The 23,781-nt window shown below is 40.9% G+C and overlaps 1 long non-coding RNA gene across 1 annotated transcript in view; it reads right to left on the bottom strand.

Moving 5' to 3' along the window:
* LOC124547736 overlaps positions 1-23,781 on the bottom strand; it is a 100,907-nt gene that overhangs the window by 38,126 nt on the left and 39,000 nt on the right. The window contains exons 3-4 of the long non-coding RNA XR_006967695.1: positions 21,807-21,859; positions 21,565-21,678 (exon numbers count right to left, since the gene is read on the bottom strand). This is a non-coding gene — a long non-coding RNA (uncharacterized LOC124547736). The remainder of the gene's footprint in view (positions 1-21,564; positions 21,679-21,806; positions 21,860-23,781) is intronic.

Genomic DNA, 23,781 nt, shown 5'->3' with positions numbered 1-23,781 from the left:
TACACCAAGTTAAATAAAAATATTTTAATATATACATCTTACAACTACATCTTTGCACTATTTTTCTACATAGTCTCCATAGCGATTGAGGCACTTATCGTATCTCTTCACAAGCTTTGAAATTCCTTCTGCATAAAAATCACTCACTTGTGCCTGGAACCAGCCTGTGACCGCATCTTTGAGCTCTTCGTCGTCATCAAACCGCTGTGACCCGAGCCATTTCTTCAAATGCATGAAGAGGTGATAATCACTTGGCGCCAGGTCTGGGCTGTAAGGTGGATGGTTGATAACGTCCCACTTGAAGGACTCAAGAAGGGCCGTTGTTCTGCGAGCAGAGTGAGGACGGGCGATATCGTGCAAAAAAACGATACCGGAAGTCAGCATACCACGGCATTTGTTCTGTATAGCCCGTCGTAACTTTTTTATTGTTTCACAGTACACGTCTTGATTAATGGTCGTACCACGTTCCATGAATTCAACCAACAACACCCCTTTGGCATCCCAAAACACCGTTGCCATCAGTTTTCTGGCAGAAAAATCTTGCGAGGCTTTTCTTGGTTTGGCAGGCGAATTTGAATGTGCCCACATCTTTGATTGTTCTTTTGTCTCAGGGTTCACGTACTTAATCCAGGTTTCGTCACCGGTCACGATTCTGTTTAACAATGGTTCTCCTTCGTCCTCATAACGTGACAGAAAGTCTAATGCAGAGGCCATTTTTTGAGTTTTGTGGTGGTCGGTAAGAATTTTGGGCACCCATCGTGCACAGAACTTACGGTAACCCAATCTTGCTGTCACTATCTCGTACAAGAGAGTCTTAGAAATCTGTGGAAAACCAGTAGACAACTCCGACATTGAGAAACGTCGATTTTCACGAACTTTTGCATCAACTGTCTGAACGAGTTCGTCAGTCACCAATGATGGTCTACCACTCCTCTCTTCATCATGAACGTTTTCTCGTCCACTTTTAAATAAACGTACCCATTCACGGACAACTCCTTCACTCATAACTCTTGGTCCGTACACGGCACAAAGCTCACGATGAATAGCTGCTGCAGAATATCCTTTGGCTGTAAAAAACCTTATGACAGCACGCACTTCACATTTGGCGGGGTTTTCTATTGCAGCACACATTTCAAACTGCCACAAAAACTAAACTAGCGCAGGTACGACGTTCACTCGACCACGGCTTGATGCCGACTGACCTGTTGAGTGCGTGAACGCACAGATGGCGTCGCTACTCCCCCCACAACCCGCACTGTGACCAATCGGAGGTTACTTTCTGAACCGCCCTCGTATTTACTGATCAGTTCAGATTGAAGGTACCATATTTTGTATTGCTCAATAAGCATGATCTGCATATGGCTAAATGTATTCAAAGTTAATTTGCACAGAATTGACACTATTCTTAGATAGTAGAGTATATAACTGTGAGAAATATTTGTTTGTGATTAATTCTCTGAGGTACAACTGCCATAGAATTTTAACGCCTCTTTATCAGCCATTTCTTGACTTATGTTCTGAAGGTATAATTTACTCCTTCATTTCAACCCTTCATATGAAACACCTTTCACACTCAAATTAAATTGTAGATGATTAATTTTAGATGCTACCCACTGTGATTTATCATGTGATCTGTTTTACGTACCTTCTATATTGCCAATTACTTTTCATACAGCTGGAAGATTTTCATTTATGAGAATGTTGCCAGTTTATTACCATGAATCAGACATACTAGCCTATGCAAACAGCTCTCTGTCTGGTTTCCCCAAGGATAGTGATTTAATTACAAATACCCAGAAAAATTTAATGAATATTAGTGAGGTAAAGGCTAGAGGCTTACATGCAGCCACTCACGCATGTATGCATGGAATGCACTGCTACCTTGGAATGCTGATCAGCCACTCATATCAGGGCAAACAAATGTCTCCACAGCAGAGTCATCAACACCGGTTGCCTGCACATGGTTAAGCTGTTTAACTAGCACGGTTCAGATGAGGTGTAAGGCTACATTTCTCATCTCACAATGGAGTCCCAATCAGTCCATAATTATTTGATGTTATTGTGAATGACAGAGTGATTCCATTGTTATTGTAAATTGTATTTTGGATTAAAATGGTGAAAGTTACTTACTCAGTCTTCATGTACTTCTGCTACTCAAGGACCCAATGCTTACATTTCCTTACAACTAGCATGTGGGGTCCTCAACTAAGAACAGTCCCTCTGTACTTGCAATCAGGATTAAAAGTAATCTAAAAAGATTGAAAGAGTAATTTCAAAGTTATCTTTTCAATAAATGTATGAAAGAAGGTATATTAAGACGATCACTCTTCCATTTTGTTGCTTTATCGACAGGAAAGAGAGTGTAGACATACTCCTCAAATAATTGTTAAGCTCTTCATAGGCTAAGATTTATACTCAAACTTAAGTGTTAACCCTTTCTAAAAGCAATTTCATATGATAAACAATATTATTTCCAACAGTCTGTTATGACACTGCTGCTGCTTATTTAAGACACACTTTTGTGCATTGGCCATTGGGACAATGTGTGGTTTGCTATTTGAAAACTTTGCTCAGTTTTTATGTTAATGTCAGTCCCCCCTCTCCACGCACGCAAGTGCGTGCACACACACACACACACACACACACAATATTTAGCCCCTGACCCTGCAGTGTTAATAAAGGTTTGCAATGAAAACTTTGGCCTGTTTTCTGTCTTTGGGTCAAACACACACACACACACACACACACACACACACACACACACACACACACACACACACACACACAATATTTAGTCCTTGAACTTGAAGTGTTAAAATTAAAGGTTTGCAGTGCTGAAATAATTAAAGTACTTTGGTACAATGGATATACTGTCAGTTACCTTCAGTGTCTAAAGTTTAATTATTAAATTGCCTTTATTCAGTTCCAAAGACTGTAGCTCTAACTGCAGCACCATGAATCAATCAGCACTCAATGATTCAAGAATGCCTTTGTTAAATGCTAGTCTGTCTAATCTCTCATTCAAACATCTATAAATTGTACATTAACCAATATTCACAATTACTTGAGACATCAATGCTAACTGTTCCTGTACAATATTCTGCAATTGTAACTAGTGGTCTTATCAACTCATACCACAATATGACCACACTCATCACCAACATATGATAATCACACCATGCCCCAAGTCCAACAGTAACCCTAACTACCCTCTCATAGGCTGTGTGAAATGTCCCACCACCACTTCAGATGCTAATGGACCCCTCTCCCTGCAAGTCAGTAAATAAATCATATGATAATTTCATAGTAATATGTGTACAGTACATTAAACATAATAGTAAATAAATAAATAAAATCACACTTTTACAATTAAAATTAAGATTTAAAATCTTTACCTTTAAATTGACAGAATTATAACACATTATCATACTGTATCCAAAAGGTGTAATAATAACATAATAAACTAGTGTGGCACATCAATCTACACTGTTTTTGCATGATGATTTCACTAACCCAGACAGTTTCTGCAAATTGTGAACAATTTTTGAATTTTTGTTATTGTTTACACAACAAAACTGCAGTGGCTGTCCAAGCCAAGCACTTTACCCATTGGAGAAACAGGAATACCTCAGCACTTTATCCTACAACTATCCAAAGCCTACTCCATCCTGCTGTTTGTTTATATCATGTTGAGTCTTTTCCGTGGCTATGGGTGTGTACATTGGGTGTCTGTATGCTTGTGTGTGTATGAATGTGTGTATTATTGTTGGGAAAAGGGCTAGAGCTCAAAAGCTAGTGAGAACATTTTTTCTGTTATGTGTTACTGTGCCCTACGCATCAGTCAACTGTATTCAAGTCATTGCCTTTCCCTTATTTTATGTATTTATTATATTATCTACTACACTGTTATAACCAGTAAATGTAATCATCTGTCTCTGAAGGATGTATGTGGAATTACATTATACTGTGCTGAAGTGAAATGAAAGTGCTCCTCAATGATTTTCATTTTGAATCCCCATATGTTGTTTTAGCATTATTTTATAAATTGTTATTTATTTACAATGATCTGCAAATTAGCAGACTTACTTACACATAGTTTTCAAAGTTCATGTGTCACAGATGGAGTGTTGACAGCACAACAGCCACCTCCAAATGAACTCCAAAATAGTCAGTCTGTTTTCAGAATCTGATGATTCCTTCTTGCAAAGACACAGCTGTCCATATGGTTACAGTGTTTGAATATATGCCATTTCTGCCATCTCAGTCACAGTCCTTACCACCTGGCCAGGTGACCACTGACAGTTGAAACTTCCATATAGCCATACTTCCATCACTTTGCTCCACGTGCAGACCAGTCTAATTCTATGGAGTCACATACTCTCCATTAACAGTGCCTCACAGCCCCGTGTTCATCCTCTCTGATCGGGCAATACTAACTTGTAAAGACATAAATCCTAGTTTTACATTCACAGATCCAACGTACATAGGGAAGTGAACATAAATTAAATGAATATTAATGTTCTTCAGCAAAATAGATTTCCTTGGGAAGTAATTAACAATTTGATTTTATAAATTAAATGATAACAAACAGAATCACAGCATTCAGATTTGAATACTCTGGATGAGGATTTCAGCTCTGCACATCTCCTTTTTTACTTAAATTTGCCAAAGAAGTTTTTAGTCATTGATTGTGTATGGTCTTGCATCTAAATATTGTTAAGGACCTTGACAAGCATAGTTTATCTTAGATGTGATTAGCATTATTTTCTGTCAAGTACAATACTAGTGCCTACATATGCAAGAAATAAGCTGTTCAATCATCTTTTCAAGTTTTAAGACCATTGGTTGGTGCATTATTTCTACAGAAACTGGATGTTGTACAAGACCAACCTGATTTTGTTACGAAAAAGTTGCAAACTGCTATTTTTGCATTAGGAGGCAAATTCATAACTCAGCATATGGTTAACATTCATCAATTTGGGAATGCATACGTATATATTAAAGTATTCAAAAACAAATAGTGCCTCAACAAGATATTTTGTGGCACAGCTAGTCATTTGTACCTAGGTAGCACCATTACAAATTGTTTTGTGTTGATAATTGATAGGCATTTCATTTGTACAACATGAGGAAGTTACAAGTTTATGATTACACTGAGAGGAGTTGTTAACTGCTTATTATGGAATGGTGCCAGGGACTATAATTAAGTGGAAATTCTAGTAGTTTTCCTTGGCAACATCTCTCTTTGACAAGTCGAACATATTCCCTCCTCACAGACAGTTAATACTGTTAGAATTCTGTCTTTTCCCTAACATTTATTCCATATAGTATTGGGTCCATTTTTTCAGGCTTTGGCAATTTTTATTTTATTATTTAATTTTTGGCAGGATGTCCTTCCTGATGCCACAGTCTTCTAGGTAACCTAAGGGATGTAAGCATGGAAGTTCTGTGCACCATCTGTCAGTGAATTATGTAGACTTTGTTATGTGTGTTGTCATGCTTTTACTTGTTTAAGTATCATGTTCACTTAGGTGGAATTTGGGGACCATCACAGCAAGTGCCTAAATGAGCATGGGAAACACCCCAAATTCACACTCAGGCTGGCCTGTGTAACAGCGCACAGTCAGTAACCCACTGCACAGATCAAATACGGGTCTGGAACATCTCCCTGTCTCACAAGGTACCATGCTGCATATCACACTAAATGATCAGAATGCCTGTTAAAATGAGATATTAAATACCATAAAACACTTTGCATGACAAAACTGACATTTACTGAAATACAACATGTTACAATTTGTGACCATTTAACAACATCTGTCGACATGCACGAGAGGTGGCTGGCATGCACACAGAATGGCATGGGGGAAGAGAGGTGACTACCAGAACAAACGCTGAGAAATAAGTATAGGGGCAGCTTGAGGAACTGGAGAAAGAATGTGATAAAGAGGCCTTGTATCATGAGGCAAAACAGATTTGACATCCTCCTTTTGAACCCCTGTTTTGATGACCATCGAAGATAGGGCTGAATGAGTAGCAGTTGAACCAGCAGCAGCTATATCTGAGATTTTTGAAAAATTTTTATAAAATTGCCAGGTGACTTACACTATTGGTACGTGTGCTACCATGAATGAAATCCTAGTGCCCTACAGAGGGACATGAAGATTCAAGTTGTGATAAAGCAAGCTGGGATAATTTGAATTCCACTCTGGTTTTGCCATCTGCCTCCTTAAATTCGTTTTGTTACTTTTAACTATTTACCATTAACATACGTGAATATAATCTGCATTTTCATAATAGAGAAAGACTGGTCCTCAGTTTTAAAGAATATAACACCAGATCTAATTTTGTGCTTAGTTTACTGTATGTAATTGATTTTCTGATTTATTTTGACTATTCCTAGTTAGTATCCTTTGTTATATGGTGAAATCAGTAATTGTTTCATAATGTAAACTCTATTGTTGACATACAAACAAATACAAATTCTGTAATAATTGTAAACATTTGGAAGACAATAGACTAGTAATCTTAAAGTATCTATTTGGCTCTATTCGAAAACAAGTTAGCAAAAACAGCCCTGAATTAATTCCAAAGTAATTAATAGTTTTGTCCAAAGTACTGTTTGCATAACTATATATGTTAATTTCATGACTTAAACAAATGATTGAGCTTAACCCTTTCAGTAGGAGAAACTGTTCAGCAGAACCAATTTTTCGAGGTATTCAGTTAATTTAATGAGTTAAATTTTAATTGTAATTGCTGTAAATTTAACTTTGAACAAAGTGTAGTTTCAGTACCTATTATTGTGATGATATATAAGAGCCCAATTTTTGGTCACAAGACAGTCAGTCCACGGCCAAGTTTCAGACGAGGAACCTGTGTTGGTTAGAACGACAACAAAGATCGACTTAAGAGTGAAATAAGTGTTACAACAATTAGGCCATATGTAAAGCAATGACAGTGACTGTTTTCATATGTACCTGATTATTCTTCAAGAACTGTGAACTTTGTGGTTAGGTTTTACTGCTCGTAGATGTTCAACAGTAAACTATTGTAGCAGTATGTGGATGTTCGCCTGCAAACTATTAATGAGGCTTATCGAAGGTTAAAAAGTAGTGCACTGGCTATATAACTGTGTATTTTGGGGGTTGTGCAGAGTGAAATTAAAGTACGGCAAAATGCAACTGTGCACCTGTAGGCTACATTATTTACAGCAGTCAGTGTCGGAATTCACAACCCATTTTTCAGCCAATGGCGCAACGCAGTACGATGTCACCGAGGACAACAAATGAAGAAATAAAAGCAGATGGAACCACTACAAAGTCTAAATGCCAAATAAGCTAAATTTTATGAAGAATGTCTTATCTATGTTTGGATTTAGTAGTGCTGATAACATTTTTGTGAATAATAGCGAAAGTTTTCAGCTTAATACTGTATGAAATTAAGAATGCAATCAGACAATAACATGGCAGCAATAAAAATGAACTCACAATCATTTTGTTCAGTTCCAAGCAAAAAATAAAATCAGTTTGCAGTATTAATGTGTCACGGTTAATAAAAATGTGCCATCATATGGCTTTTCAGGGTAGTGTAAATAATTTGGAGATAAAGTAAGCAATGTTGCATACACCAAGGATTATGAAAAATAAATGTTTGTCTTGGAAAAGCCTTTCAGGCATCATGAGAGCAAAATAAGTATTTTAAAATAAAGTAATGTCTTATCTAGTGCACTGAAATATAATAAACAAGTTTTTGTCTGATAATTAATAGAGAGTGAAGTTTTGTTAAACTATGCTGTCAGTTTGTTGCTGTGGAGTATCATTTTTGGGGAGTCACTTTTGTATGAGAAACAAAGCTTGTAGTAGTTAAATTTTGTAATGCACTTCTACAGTCAACAGGTCTATAATGAAAGAATTTAATCAGTAAGCAGGCAGAGTAGATAATAAAGTATAACTGTGTGTAAGTAAACATGATTTTGTTATTATAAAACATCTATGTGAGTTAAGGCAGCATTGGAGTACTACACAGTCCATGGCGTTTTAGAAAAGAAATGAATAAAATATTAGTATTTTGACAGATTGTTAACTACCTTATATACCCAAATTTAAGCCTCTAGTTTTCAAGATACAAAAAAAACACCAATAGCTTAGAATCAAATGCAAAGCAAATGGAAAATCTGAAAAATGGCACCAGGAGCCACCACAACTAACTTTTACTGTCAAATTGAGCAGCACTGCACAGGCATGCTTTGCAGGCACAAGGCCAAATACTCACACTAAAACTTATGTGGAAAAAAAAGGGAAGGGTAGAAGATGAGTCTACCTATTTTCTTTGAGTTTCAACCATTGGATTTTAATACATCATCCAACAAAAGAAATAGAAATTCAGTATTGCTCATCTTTGAATGTAGCAGCCTTTCAAATATTCATAGCAACAAAATAAATTTATTTACACAAATACCAACAATGCATAAGGCTTTAGGATTGCTGCATGAGCTGGTCAGCTGTGGCTCATTCTGATTTTACATATTCTTTCATCAAATTTTGTGAAGTGCTTGTGTTAGTGAACCATAATGAAGTGCTTTCATGACTGTGCCAGATTCAATAGGGAAGTTATTTCTTGTGTGGAAAAAAGTTCTAATCATGCTCCAGGTTTCCAGTATGAGATTCATGAAGGCAATATCACACAAAGGCAGCTGCAAAATGGCAAATTATTTGAATGTCCCAGTAGCAGGAAAGCTTTTAGTGGGACAAAACGTGGCTGGTATCAAGTTCTTCAAGTAATTTTAAACAAATCTGATAAGGAACGTGTCAGCTAATTGCAACTTGACTGGTCTTTTTATGAAGTGCAGAGTTTGCCACTTTGGAAGCAAACTTCTATTGTGCAGAAGCTACCAAAAAATTATGAAGAAAGATTTGTGGAATTTCAGCACTTCATAATCAGTCAGCACAATAAAAATCAGTACCTTCTTGGCCAGATAGGGAATGCTGACCAAACTCCTACATACAGTCAAACTTATATATAATGTGTTTTAAGGGACCACAAATTCTGAACTCTGTATGGAGGAAAACACTATTAAGAGGGAGCGTTCAAATTGATAACTGTAAAAGTCAAGTCAAATTTTACTGAGAATGTAATTTAAAAAAAACACACTAAATGGTAAAAATTAAAAAAGAATTAGCTGCAAACAATTACTTTGGTAATGAACTTGTAAAGTACAGCTGCAGTCAAATTTCTCTACAAATTCATGAATTGGAAAAACCTGAACATTACATACCTCAGTTTTTTTTTTAGTTGGTCAAGCAAACATGTTTGCTTCCTATTTCTTCTGGATTGTATCAGAACCCCTTCTTGCTTCAAATGAGAAAGTTGTGCTATAGTTATCTTGTTGTGTCCTCAAGTTTATGAGCCATCACAAAATTTCTGAATGTTTGAAATACACACACCAAAAAAAGTTTTGCATCACCCCAGTTCCCAGAACTCTGGAAGATAGATGTTGGCTGCGGATATTTTATCACAGATACAGTCCCTTTGACTGTCCACATATGTCACTAAACCGAACCAAAGATGTAAACAACCATGCATGTGCGGCACCTATTAGAAGGAGGGAGTCTGACCGCTGACCAGTTCCAGTCATTCCACCAGGAAGGAGGTGCCTGTCTCATGTTGTCTGTAGTTCAACCATGCCTAGATGTTCAATACCACAGTTTGAATGCATCCGCATTGTTACTTTGTGCCGGAAAAAGCTCTCAACAAGGGAAGTGTCCAGGCATCTCAGAGTGAACCGAAGTGATGTTGTTCGGACATGGAGGAGATACAGAGAGACAAGAACTCTCGATGACATGCCTTGCTCAGGCCGCCCAAGGGCTACTACTGCAGTGGATAGCTGCTACCTGTGGATTATGGCTCGGAGGAACCCTGACAGCAACACCACCACGTTGAATAATGCTTTTTGTGCAGCCACAGGACATCGTGTTACGACTCAAACTGTGTGCAACACGCTGTATGATGTGCAACTCCATTCACAACGTCGATGGTGAGGTCCATCTTTCCAACCACGACACCATACAGCATGCTAAAGACAGGCCCAACAACATGCCAAATGGACTGCTCTGGATTCGCATCACATTCTCTTCATCAATGAGTGTCGCATTTGCCTTCACCCAGACAATCGTTGGAGACATGTTTGGAGGCAATCTGGTCAGGCTGAATGCCTTAGACACACTGTCCATTGAGTGCAGCAAGTTGGAAGTTCCCTGCTGTTTTGGGGTGGCATTATGTGGGGCTGATGTATACCACTGGTGGTCATGGAAGGGACCGTAATGGCTGTAAGATATGTGAATGCCATTCTCCAACCGATAGTGCAACTATATCAGCAGCATGTTGGCGAGGCATTCATCTTCATGGACGACGATTCATGCACCCATCATGCACATCTTGTGAATGACTTCCTTCAGGATAACGACATTGCTTGACTACAGTGACCAGCATGTGCTCCAGACATGACCCCTATCGAACATGCCTGGGATAGATTGAAACGGTCTGTTTATGAACGAAGTGACCCATGAACCACTCTGAGGGATCTACGTCAAATCGCCGTTGCAGAGTGGAACAATCTGGACCAACAATGCCTTGATGAACTTGTGGATAGTATGCCACAATGAATACAGGCATGCATCAATGCAACAAGACGTGCTACTGGGTATTAGAGGTACCGGCGCATACAGTAACCTGGACCACCACCTCAGAAGGTCTCGCTGTATGGTGGTACAACACGCACTGTGTGGTTTTTATGAGCAATAAAAAGGGCGGAAATGATGTTCATGTTGATCTCTATTCCAATTGTCTGTACACTGTACAGACATTCACCATTAGCTCACGCAAAAAAACAAAAAAACAGTGCCGACAAGGCAAACGAGAAGCACGTGTGCATCACATCTCACGTTAATTGGGCACTGATGCTGACTTGTGACTCACACTGAGCATGATCGTTCAGAGTCTGTGCAAATCTGCAGAACAGAAAATGAAGCATCTACACCAGTGGCTTAAATGCTTTAAAGAGGGAAATAATAGGTTAGGGTTACAAAAATATGAGTGTTACATGGAGGAAATTGTTGTATAGAGGAAATTGCGCATATGGGCTTCTGGTCAGGACTGGAAAAGAACATATCATAGAAGAAAACATTAAATGGAAGAACGTTATAAAGAGGTTTCACTGTATTTTGACATGCTGTCAAATTACACTGTTGATACCACAGGAAAGAAAGATATATACATGTTGAGGGTAATGTTAAGGGATGTGAGAGTGTCATTTGAAAGGCCTAGCAGCCCTGTAGACTTATCGCAGTTTCGTGGCAGTGATAGTCACATTAACTTAGTACCATCTAAATGTGTAGTGTGTGGATTAACAGGTCATGTCACTCCTTGCGATAAATTTGTACCAAGCACTTGTGATGTGTGTGGCTTCTACGGCCATGTAACGGGGCAATGTGGTAAGTCTTGATGGCTTGCCATTAGACGTGCTAGGAATTAACTTACTTCTGGGTAATACAATTTTATTTTTGTGAGGTGAGGTATACCAAATGGAAAATGCCAGAGGCACATGCAACCAGGACACCGTGACACTGTAGTCACATTGACAGACCAAGTTAAGAAACTGATTGAAGAAAATAAGTTGCAAAAGCAGCACATGCAGAGGTTGAAGCAACAATTGTTGCACAATACTCAATCAGGCTCGGGAAGCGATAGTGTAGAATGCAAGGGTACTGTCTTTTCTGGTGTGGCAGATTGTTCAGCGGCTAATATGATACCTTCCTTCTCTGGTAAAACATCAGAGGATATTAATGTTTTCATTGGTGATGTACGTAGTACAGCTAGACTGTGTGGCTGGTCGGATGAAATGTGTTTGCAAATGGCGAGGTTACAGTTAGTATGTGACGCAAAGACTTATATGGCATACCATTAAGGGTTAAAGGATGCTACTACGTTCACAGAGTTGGCTGAGGGATTATTGCAAAGGTTTAGGAAACAAAACAGTGCCAGATTTTTTAGGGAAAAATTGGGGAGGATGATGCAAAAAACGGGTGAGGGTGAAATGGTAGAAGAATTTTCAGACAGAATTAGGAGAACGAATGTGCACACGTATGAGTTAACGCAAGATGCGTGTGCAAATGAAGTTCTATTGAAAGAAGCAGAGAATAGAGCTTTAGATGTATTTTTGCGAGGGGTCTCGCTGGATTTTTCACGCCGGATACGGATGGAAAATCCAAGTGACTTAGCAGGAGCATTTGGCATAGCCACACATTTGCAGGAAGTGGATAGCGCCACTAGAAGTCACAATGACAAGAAAATTTTTTCGTCTTCCAAAGAGTGTTACCATTGAGGGAAGCAAGGTCATTTTAAGGGACAATGTCGGGAACCGCAGTGTTTCAATTGTCAGAAAATAGGGCATCAGGCACGGCAGTGTAAAGCCAAAAAACAGGTTAATGATACAGCAGGTAAAAAACCGTTAAACGAAAAAGGGAGTGTTCCTGCCGTCGGTAGGCAGGAGAGTGCACGAAGAGGAGGATTGTAGTTTGATGGTTTGGATAAAAGATAAGTGGTGAAGAGTTTTAGTGGATACTGGAGCGCATGTATCAGTTGTCAGTGTGGACCTCGTGGGCAAGAAAGGATTGGTAGCTCCGAGATACAGATTGCACGCATTAGGTGATAAAAAATTAAATGCACTTGGGACAGCACAGCTCAAGTTTAAGATAGGAAACGTGTGGATCCGGGAGCAAATGGAGGTGTTGTCAACTGTGGGACATGGATTTTCAGTGGTACTTGGGTTGGGCTTTTCTGATTAAACATCACTCCAAACTTGACCTTTCGCAACATACGCTGGAACTCGGTGGGAACTTGTTCTCAATGGGTACAGCCATCGCAAATGTTTCAGAGTCGCAAGGTGCACTTATAGCTAAGGGGATACCAACTAAACTGTGTACAAGTGCATTAAGGTGATTTCGTGTGACAAAGTATGAACAGGTACAGGGAAGTTGATCTGGGTACCGGTGGATGTCGATGTGCCACAGCAGGAGTTATTCTTGGTAGAGCCACTACCAAGTAATGAGGTTTTAGACGAAAGGCATTGCTTTATTCATAGGAGTGTATCACGGGTAACAGACATAAATGGGCAGTTTATGGTTCCAATGAGTTTAGATAACTTCGGGCGGGATGATGTCGATCTGCTGAAGGGATTAGTAATAGCCACAGTAGAGTTAATGGATGAAGAGGACATTGATAGTTCGAGGCTAGACTATGATGTAAAGCAAACCATCTGCACTTCATGACAAGGTAAATCATTTGAGAGGAAATGATCGTTCGGGTACGGAAGCATTATTACTAAAGTATAAAGCGTTGTTTGAAGCACAGGGTACGTTACCTGCTACACCGATAACACAGCATCGTATTCCAACAGGGAATCTCGCTCCAGTGTATCATAAGCCATACAGACTACCAAAACAATTACAACCAGTAGTAGAGCAATTAATAGAACAACAACTGGAAGATGGGATAATCCAGTACAGTAATAGTCCTTGGTTTAGTAACGTGGTCCTCGTTCTGAAGAAGACACCGGACGGGTCAAAAAAATTTCACTTTTGTTGCGATTACAGACATTTGAATGAACGGACAGTGGCAGACGTATATCCGATTCCGAATATCACAGAAACGTTAGACAACCTAGGGCAGTGTAAATTTTTCTCCACTATGGATTGGCGGAGCGGTTATCAGGAGACTGAAGTATGTCCGGAGGACAGGCCAAAAACAGCATTTACAATGCACTGTGGTCACTTTGAGTATAACAGAATGCCGTTTGGACTAAAAAATGCTCCAGCAACATTCCAGAGGTTGTTGGAAGGAGTCCTTCGTGGGTTGAAACCGAAAAAATGCATGGTGTATCTGGATGACATTATAGTTTTTTCAAGAGATATAGAACAGCATGTGGAACGGTTAGAGGAGGTGTTTAAAAGATTAGAGGCAGCACGGCTAACATTAAGTTTGGACAATGCCATTTTGCGCAAGCACAAGTAAATTATCTCGGGCATGTTATCAGTCAGGACGGGGTACGGACAGATCCTCGTCTCACTTCTGCAGTACGAGATTTTCCAGTTCCGCAAATGGTTAAACAACTGCAATCGTATATTGGTCTTGCGAGCTATTATCGAAAATTCATACAGGGGTTCACAGAAATAGCGAGGCCACTTACTAAGTTGCTAAGAAAAGGTGTTACCTTCCACTGGATATCAGAGTGCGAGAGAGCATTTCAAGAGTTGAAACGGGTACTGACATCAGATCCAGTTTTGAAGTTTCCCGACTTTTCGAAGGAGTTTATACTACAATACGATGCATCTAATCATGCTCTTGGGGTTGTACTTGGGCAAGAAATTGATGGCAAAGAACATCCGATTGCGTTCGCGTCTCGACTACTTAACAAGACGGAACAAAATTACTCCACGACAGAGAAGGAATTGTTAGCGGTAATATACGAGATTTTGTACTTTCAATGTTATCTGTACGGTAGAAGGTTTAAGGTTGTGACAGATCATTCAGCTCTGAAATGTTTATTAGGTCTGAAAGACCCAGCGAGTAGGCTAGTGAGATGGGCGCTGAAACTCAGTGAGTTCAATTATGAGGTAATACACAAGCAAGGTGTGAAACATCCCAATGCTGATGCATTGAGCAGGAAAGTGGCGGTATTACAAGTAACAGGGGTGACTGAAGATGAGTGGAAAAGGGCACAAGCCATGGATAGTGATTGCCAATTGTCCAGAAAGCAACCGCAGTTCCTGGTACAGGACGGGTTACTTTGCAGGTCGACGAAATGCGGCTCGCGCGTCGTCGTACCAGCAGCGTTAAGATCTGAAGTTTTGCAACAGGTGCATGACCATTTTCTTTCAGGACATGGCGGGCGAAGAACTACGGGTAGGCGGATAGCGGAGAAGTTTTGGTGGATGACACGACGTCAAGGCGTGGATGAGTACGTCAGGAATTGTGTGACATGCGCACAGCATGCGGACTTGAGCCATCAAAGGATTCAGCTTCAAAGATTACCAGAGGCAGACAGACCTTTCCAACAAATTGGAATCGATGTATTAGGTCCACTTAATTGGAGTGCAGCAGGGAATAAGTATGTGTTAACAGTGATTGATCACTTTTCTAGGTATTTAGTCATGGTCGCATTACCAGATCGGAAAGCAAGTACAGTGGCACAAGCTTTAGTTAATGATTGGTTACTCAGGTATGGGATACCACAGTCTTTAATCTTGGATCAAGGTACTAATTTCACAGCTGATCTGATGAAGCAACTGTGTAAGTTACTGGAGATAAAGAAGCTACGGACTAGTCCATTCCATCCAAAAGCAAACGGACGAACGGAGAGAGTGCATCGCACGATCGCTAAGGTGTTGAGTCACTATGTAAATAGTCAACACATCGACTGGGATGTGTACTTGCAATTCGTAACCAGTACATATAATAGTAAGGTACATACGTCAACAGGATTGTCGCCGTACGAAGTGTTGTATGGGCAGAAGATGCCATCACCTTTTGACATGCTTCATCCAAGGCTGGGAACAGAGGGCGAGCATGTAAGGCAATTTGCGAAAACCATTAAGGAAGTATGGCAGAGAGTTAGACGAGCTAACACAAAAGGGTTGGAACGACAAGAACGGATGGGAGGTACAACGAGGAAGTGTGAGATCCAGTTATTTAGGGCAGAAGCAGAAGTTTCGGAGTGTCGGAGAATAATAGTGAAGCCTACGCCACATTTTCAGCAAGTTCGGAGGAATTGGTTGTATTCAGTATTCCCTATGGAGAGGATATCAGCCAAGTGTTATGACAATGGGAATTGGAAAGCAACCACGGAGATGGAATTACGGGACAGTGATTTGCTAATCAACGGAACAAATTGTGAAATAGTAGGGGATCGTTTCAGCTTACCAGCGACAGTCACGGGAGTCACCAAGGTTACAGATACTCACCTGGCTTTGTACTGGCCAGATGCAACATTCAGCATCACTCCAGGAGAAAATTTGACGTATATTAACAACACCTTGGATGCTACACTATTGCAAACGATAGATAAACTAGTAGATTCAGAGAAAGGTCAAATTTCAATGCAGAAATTATTAAGGCATGTGGAGGAGTACGATACCAGGTGGAAACGTAGCATAGTGACCATAGGTATTTCAACCAGTACTGTTACCGTGTTGATTTTATTTATCAGTGTGGTATATGTCTTATTAAAACGGAGGATTCAGCATATTAATGTAAGACCGCTCCATAAGATTCCTGTAGAATAGATTACCAGTAGGGCATGAGGCAGGGCAACCTGTATGTATATAGAGAAGAAGTAGAATATAGGATAGAACTAGAGTTAACGTATAGGGTAAATTCGGGGCCGAATTTAATTTTTAGGAGGCAGTGTTGCGGCCACATGTAGTAAGCGTTGCTTCCTGCAGTGGAGAATGGCAAAACAAAGGCATGCTGGTGAACAAGGCGTTGCGAAGTAAGCACGGCACAGATAGCCTTGTTGACAGTTGCAGTCTACCAACCGTCTGACGCAAGGACGCACACAGACCGAGCGCCGAGCGAAGCCTGGAGAGTGCTGAGTAAGGTGAAGTGAGGTCAACACGCTAAGTTACGATGCAATATACTGCGGGAGTAATAACAAGAAGCTGCCACTGAGGGTAAAAAACATGCTCCTGCTGAATATAAATAGTGGAGCGCAGGCAGCAACAGACAGAAGCCATCAGGAAGCAGTTCGGATCTGAGGACGGACGTGGTCTGTGTGCAAATGTTCAATCTTCGTAGGTGACAATTCCGGAAGTCTGTTCCAGCTCGCAGGAGTCATCCGTTCGCCGCCAGATGTCAGCTTCAGCTCTGGGGGTCGGCCCGAGTTCGGTCAGCACCATGGCTGACTAACTACAGCGAGAACTTGCAGCAGGACCGGCCGCAGCACGGTCTTGGTCACAGGTGCTGCCGGGGACTGACGCCCGGACTTCACGGCAACCCGGCCATGCCGTGTGGTCCGTCCATGACGGGACCTCACAGACATCGCGACTGACAGCTTCCCAGCCACCAGTGCAGCAGGTGTTGGCTGCTGACCTCACGGCGACGCGGCTGCCGAGCGGTGACAAGTTCATCTCAACCACGGGGCATCCTGACTTCAGCGGAGCACTGGTGGCCTGAGGCTCTGAGTGCAATCGGTGGCCCGCATTGCGCGCATTGTCGAAGAATCTACACAGCAGCAGCCAGGTGGAGGGATCCGCAGGTCTGGGCAGCGATGACAAGGGAGAAATTGTAAAGAAAGTTCAATAAATAATTGTAAAACTCCACGCCGTCTCCGTCTTTGGCACAGTCAATGTGTCTTCTGCTAACAAGTGGCCATCTGTCATAACAAGTACTGCAGAAATCATATCACTTCTCATCCCGTAAGATAAGTCTCCCCTGATCCGCAGTTCTGAATGACTTTCTGAAATCTAATCCTTCTCCTAGACCTCTCCAGTCCTTTTCCTTCACCCCTCTTCCTTACCCTCCAACCCTTCTGCCTGAAGAATGAGCCACTGGTTCCAAAAGCTTGTCAATTACAACTGTCTTTTATGCATGTGTTCTGACGCCACTTTGTGAGTAGATTTTCTATCTAGTCAATTAAATAATTCCATCTAATTTGTATCTCACATAGGAATGAACCATCTTTGCTTCAATTTGAGAGTGCAGCTTAGATTCGAGTGTGGCTTAGATTCAGGTAAATACAGTATATACTGCTACACATTTTATTTTCTATGATATTAAAATCTGCTATTGTGGCTTTGGTGCTTATGGTTTTGAGTAATACAGCACTAAAGAAGGATATTCTGACAATTAACTAGTGTCAACAAAAGAATTAATGTGTGGTATTCTGACAGGGACGAACTACAGTAAATCACGATTTCAGAGACATTGAGTAAAGTTTGTTTAATACAGTAATTTTGATCTTTGCTTTAAAAGAAATATAGGATTAATAATAGCTTCCATCTTCTATAAATGAATTTATGTATGTTTATGTAAAAGTTGTTATGTATAATTATACTATACACTCTAAGACGGAAAAAAATGATGCCCCATGAAGGAATTAACTGAATGAGATAGAAGTTGGTAAATGTGATATACATGTACAAACAAACCAACAATTACAATTTCAGAGAAATTGGATGAAATACACTATGTGATCAGAAGTATCTGGACACCTGGCTGAAAATGACTTACAAGTTTGTATAGCCTCCATCGATAATGCTGGAATTCAGTACGGTGACGGCCCACCCTTAGCCTTGATGACAGCTTCCACTCTCGCAGGCATTCAATCAGGTGCTGGAAGATTTCTTGGGGAATGGCAGCCCATTCTTCATGGGGTCCTGCACCGAGGAGAGGTATTGATGTCAGCTGGTGAGGCCTGCAAGAAGTCAGCATTCCAAAACATCCCAAAGGTGTTCAATAGGATGCAGGTCAGGACTCTGTGCAGGTCAGTCCATTACAGGGATGTTATGGTCATGTAAACTCTCCACCACAGGCCATGCATTATGAACAGGTGCTCGATCCTGTTGAAAGATGCAATCGCCATCCCCAAATCGCTGTTTACCAGTGGGAAGCAAGGACTTGCTTAAAACATAAAAACATGCAAAACAACAAGAGGTGCAAGCCCCCTACATGAAAAACATGACCACACCATAACACCACCGCCTCCGAATTTTAGTGTTGACACTACGCACGCTGGCAGATGACGTTCACCAGGCATTCGCCCATACCCACATCTGTCATCGGATTGCCAAATTGTGTACCATGATTCATCACACGACATAACATTTTTCCCTGTTCAGTCATCCAATGTTTACGCTCCTTACACCAAGCTGGGCATCGTTTGTCTTTTACCGGTGTGATGTGTGGCTTATGAGCAGCCGCTCAACCATGAAATCGAAGATTACTCACCCCCTGACTAACTGTCATAGTACTTGCAGTGGATTCTGATGCAGTTTGGAATTCCTGTGCGATGGTATGGATAGTTGTCTGCCTGTTACACATTATGACCCTCTTCAACTGTCGTCAATCTCTGTCAGTCAACAGATGAGGTCAGCCTGTTCACTTTTCTGCTGTATATTTCCCTTCACATTTCCACTTCACTGTCAGATTGGAAACAGTGGACCTAGGGATGTTTAGGAGTGTGGAAATCTTGAGTACAAACGAATGACACAAGTGACACCGAATCACCTGACCACGTTCAAAGTCTGTGAGTTCTACGGAGCACCCCATTCTGCTCTCTCACGATGTCTAGTGATTACTGAGGTTGATTGTATGGAGTACCTGGCAGTAGGTGGCAGTACAATGCACCTAATATGAAAAACGTATATTTTGGAGGGTGTCCGGATACTTTTGATCACACAGTGTATTCAAGAGCAAGAGCTTCACTAATTGAGCAAGTCACTAATGTGTTGATTTACCTGTAGTCATAATGTAAGCAGTCATTCAGCATACTACTAACTGTTAGAGCTGTAGGATGCTCTCCTGAGTGATTACATGCCAGAAATTATCAATATCCCCAGATGGTTGGAGAGCTCTGTCTATAATGCTACAAATATTCTCAACTAGGGAGAGATCTGGTGACCTTTCTGGCCAAGGGAGAGTTTGGCAAGCCTGAAAACAAGTAGTAGAAAGTATTTCTGTGTGTAAGCAGGCTTTATCTTGCTGAACTGTAGGCCCAGGAGGGCTTCCCACAAAGAGCAACAAAATGACACACATAACATCATTGACGAACCACTGTGCTGTAAGGGTGCCATAGATGACAACGAAAGGGATCCTGCTATGGAAACAAATGCCACCCTAGACCATCACTCTTGTTTGTTGGGCTGTATGGTGGGTGACAGTCAGGTTGGTATCCAACCGCTGTCCAGGGCACCTACAGAAACCAACAAACTGTGACAAAGAGACAGCTGCACCGCCAAGTTGCTGAACATGCGGCCCAACACAATATGCTTCACGTTAATGACTTCTTCACAGCCTTTGTCAGCAGGATCTTTCCTACTAAAACTAGCTTTCCTGAACAGTGCAGTGGGAACTCTCCCTGCAGTATGTCCTACATTCCCTAACTCCCCTAGCCTCAGCCTTTGCTAGCCACTGTTCTCCACTTACCTATCCCCCTCCCTGCTCCCCCTTACCCCTTCTCTATTTCTCTTCTTTTCCACTCCTCCTCCCACCACCTGACTGTCCAACTGCACGCATTATCATATCCCCATCACATCCCTCCATGCTTCTCCAAGCAGCACTACACCTACACCCCACACCCCTCCCCCCACCTTGCCATTCACTCTCTGGCCACCCCTTTTCTCCTCCTTAACCCCCACACTGCATTGCTGCTCCCATCTGGTGCAGTTACATCTCAGTCCAGCCAAGCAACCAGAGGTAGTCATCACGCATGCATGTTGTGCTTGTATGAATGTGTGTGAGTTTTCTCCTTCAGAAGAGGGCCTTTTGGCCAAAAGATCGACTGTATATCAATCTTTTCATTGTACCCATCTGCAACTCAGTGTCTCCTCTATATGCTGAACACCAACCCACCCTTTTCATAATACTATTGTTATTCCATCCTGGACTTTCCAATGTGTGTATTCTCAAACACAGTAGTTTTGCAAGAAGAATCCAGAAATCTATGTACACTTCATTTATATGCTTCTCTGTATAACATGTCAAGTGTATTAGTAAAGGCGTTGTCATTGTCTGTCAGCCATTTTTAGTCACATAACAGCCTCATCCATTTTGTCTTAATCTCCTATGACAGCACTGTAGTTATCCATAAGGAGCTCCTAGTGAAAGTCTCTGATTATTTTGCAATTCAACCACATCTGCTAACTAGCTACACTCCAGTCAAATTACTCCCAAAATGTTCAAATGTGTGTGAAATCTTATGGGACTTAACTGCTAAGGTCATCAGTCCCTAAGCATACACACTACTTAACCTAAATTATCCTAAGGACAAACACACACACCCATGCCCGAGGGAGGACTCGAACCTCCGCCGGGACCAGCCGCACAGTCCATGACTGCAGCGCCTTAGACCGCTCGGCTAATCCCACGCGGCAAATTACTCCCTCCTCAATTTGTTTCATCTGGGTATCAGCTGCTCATTGGTTCTTACAGTTGTGCCAGAGGTAAGTGCACTATTTGAAATTCCAACTTACTTGACAGTTAACTGGGTCTGTTGACCATCTTTACCCATCTTAAACCAATGACTGATTCTTTACCATGCTGATCAACGTCATTTTAACCAAAAAATATTTAATACTTTATTATCACATTCACAAATAAATAAGTTGCAACGTACAGGAAATGAGGATACATTGCTTTTATGTTGAGCCCTCTACTAGTTTACAAGAGATGGCTTTCCTAGCACTTTAGAGCATCAACTCCAGATCCATTCCCATATTTTATTTTAACTAATGCATACATGTATACACAACTAATCACTATTCAAATGAAGTGAAGATATGCATACTACACCTAGAAGTTCAGCGAAGACCAGTTCTGAATGTCCACTTAGTGCTCCAGCCAAAGAGGTAAAGATGTCTGCTGAACCATTGCCAAAAGCCAGAATAGTTACTGCAGCTATATGTTCTGACAGATGAAGTACTTTAGCAACTAAATCAATAGACTTACAAAAGCTGTAGGGAAAAAACATTACACTAAGACAAGCAAAGATAGAGTAAATGATTGAATTTTGCTAACAGTTGTCGTGCACTTACAATTCATCAGCTGTTGTTGCCAGTATAATAAAGAGCACAGCGAGTATACCAGCCTATAAAAAATTATAGAATCACAAATTAAATATTATATATATGATTGAATAAGTATAGTATTGCATTTACATTAGAAAAATTTGTGCTCCGTTAAGAAAAAGATACAATAAAGTTACATTTCACTAATTTCATGTTCAGATTTTTAAAGAAAGTAGTAATCCCAATAGTTAAATAGTTTCCTGTTCCTTAGATCATATTCACAATAAATATTATGATGTGAAATGTGTTACAATGTGAAATGTTTCTGTTGCACAAAAGATGCCAGACTTCTACAAATTCCTCTGTGGAATAGGAGGAGTTGTTAAGGAGAAACAAATTCTGTATACATTTGAAAACACTTCTGCTATCTGTAAGATATTTTATTTCAATTGGCTGATTATCAAAGAGTTTTATAGCTGGGGATGGCATTCATTTTTGTGCCAAAGTTAGATTCACAAGAGCAATGTGCACATCCTTTTTCCTTCTAATACTGTATTAGTGAATATCTCCATTACTCTGAAATTGCAGTTGGTGGTTGACAACAAAGTTTATGAATAAGTAAATGTACTACAAGGCTGTGGTTAATATTCCCAAGTGCAGATGCCTGTAAGACGCATATAATTCTAATTACTTTCATTTGTCCAACGAATACTCTTTATCTAACCAAGGAGTTACTGCATAATATTATCCCACAGGACATCAGTGAATGAAACCATGCAAAATAAGTTAAGTTACTGCTTTATATGTTCCCACGGTTGACAATTATTCTTATAGCTGAACCCTAATTATTTTGGGTCTACTACGCGTTTTTTTCAGTTATGTTTTCATTAACTTGCACACCCAAGAACTAAGAATTTTCTACTCAATTTATTATTTTTCGATGGTAGACTTTGTGGCACCGATGAGATTGACACCAGTATTGATCTGAGCATCATCTTTGAACCTAGCAAAACATCACTTTTGTGTAGTTCTACCATCCAGTTCCCTGTAAGCCTTACTTGTGTGAAGAGGTATATAAATGAACTCCTGATTATAAGGTGTTGTTTGGTGTATTCACCCAAGTATCCACCTCACTGGTGACCCCGAGTTGTAACGTATTCTGTTTTCGCCGTTTTACTGTGTCCGCAGTCTCTGCGTTGGTTATTTTTGCGTGTATTGCGTCAACACAACATTCCAACAATGGCTTCTGCCCAACGCCTAACACCGGATTTTGTGATCAACATACATCGTGTTCTGGGCAATGTACACCCGCCAGGACTGCAACACGATGCCTCTCACTCATCGATTACGCCGATTTCGCTGGATGTTTTCATGCCTGCAACAATAAGTGAGGTTAAGAGTGTGCATGTTTCCGGCTATCGGATGCCTTTGTTCCCGCCACATGTGCTCTCCCTCATCAACGGTGCAGTTACCTCTTACGGATCTCCTTGCAGTGCGGGATCAATGCCGATTTCTGCAAATGCTCCGTTGGATAACCTACCACTGCCAGGACAACAGTTTGCCACACCACAATCCGTGCAGTACCATGTGGATTCCTGCCATGCTTTGTTCACAGGTCAACCTCCTCAGCATCTGACCACGCCCGAGCCTGCCTCGGTTCAGCATCAGCACATGCCTTCCTGCTGCAATACCTCGGCCTGCAACAGGAACAATGGCTTGTTATCTGTGCCTGACCTCCATCTCCGTCCTACTGCTATGCCTCAGTGTTTTGTGCCATGACATTCACCTTTTCCGCACACCGTTTTGAGTGAAGTGACTATGAACAGTGAACATTCATACATTTCGCCCAACGTTCGACATCATTTTCCTCACTGTGCTTTTGGACAGCCCACACCTGCGCAGCCTCCCTGCAACACAAGTGGCTCCGACTCTGATCGCATGTCAAGTTTTCCGCGGACTGGCACGCGTTTTCAAACTTTGATCTTTTTCTCACCTGTCGCCC

The sequence above is a fragment of the Schistocerca americana genome, chromosome 1 (genome assembly GCF_021461395.2).
Source record: "Schistocerca americana isolate TAMUIC-IGC-003095 chromosome 1, iqSchAmer2.1, whole genome shotgun sequence".
NCBI lineage: Eukaryota > Metazoa > Arthropoda > Insecta > Orthoptera > Acrididae > Schistocerca > Schistocerca americana.
Note: the sequence above shows the minus strand (reverse complement) of the source record. Positions and strands in the feature narration are given on the sequence as shown.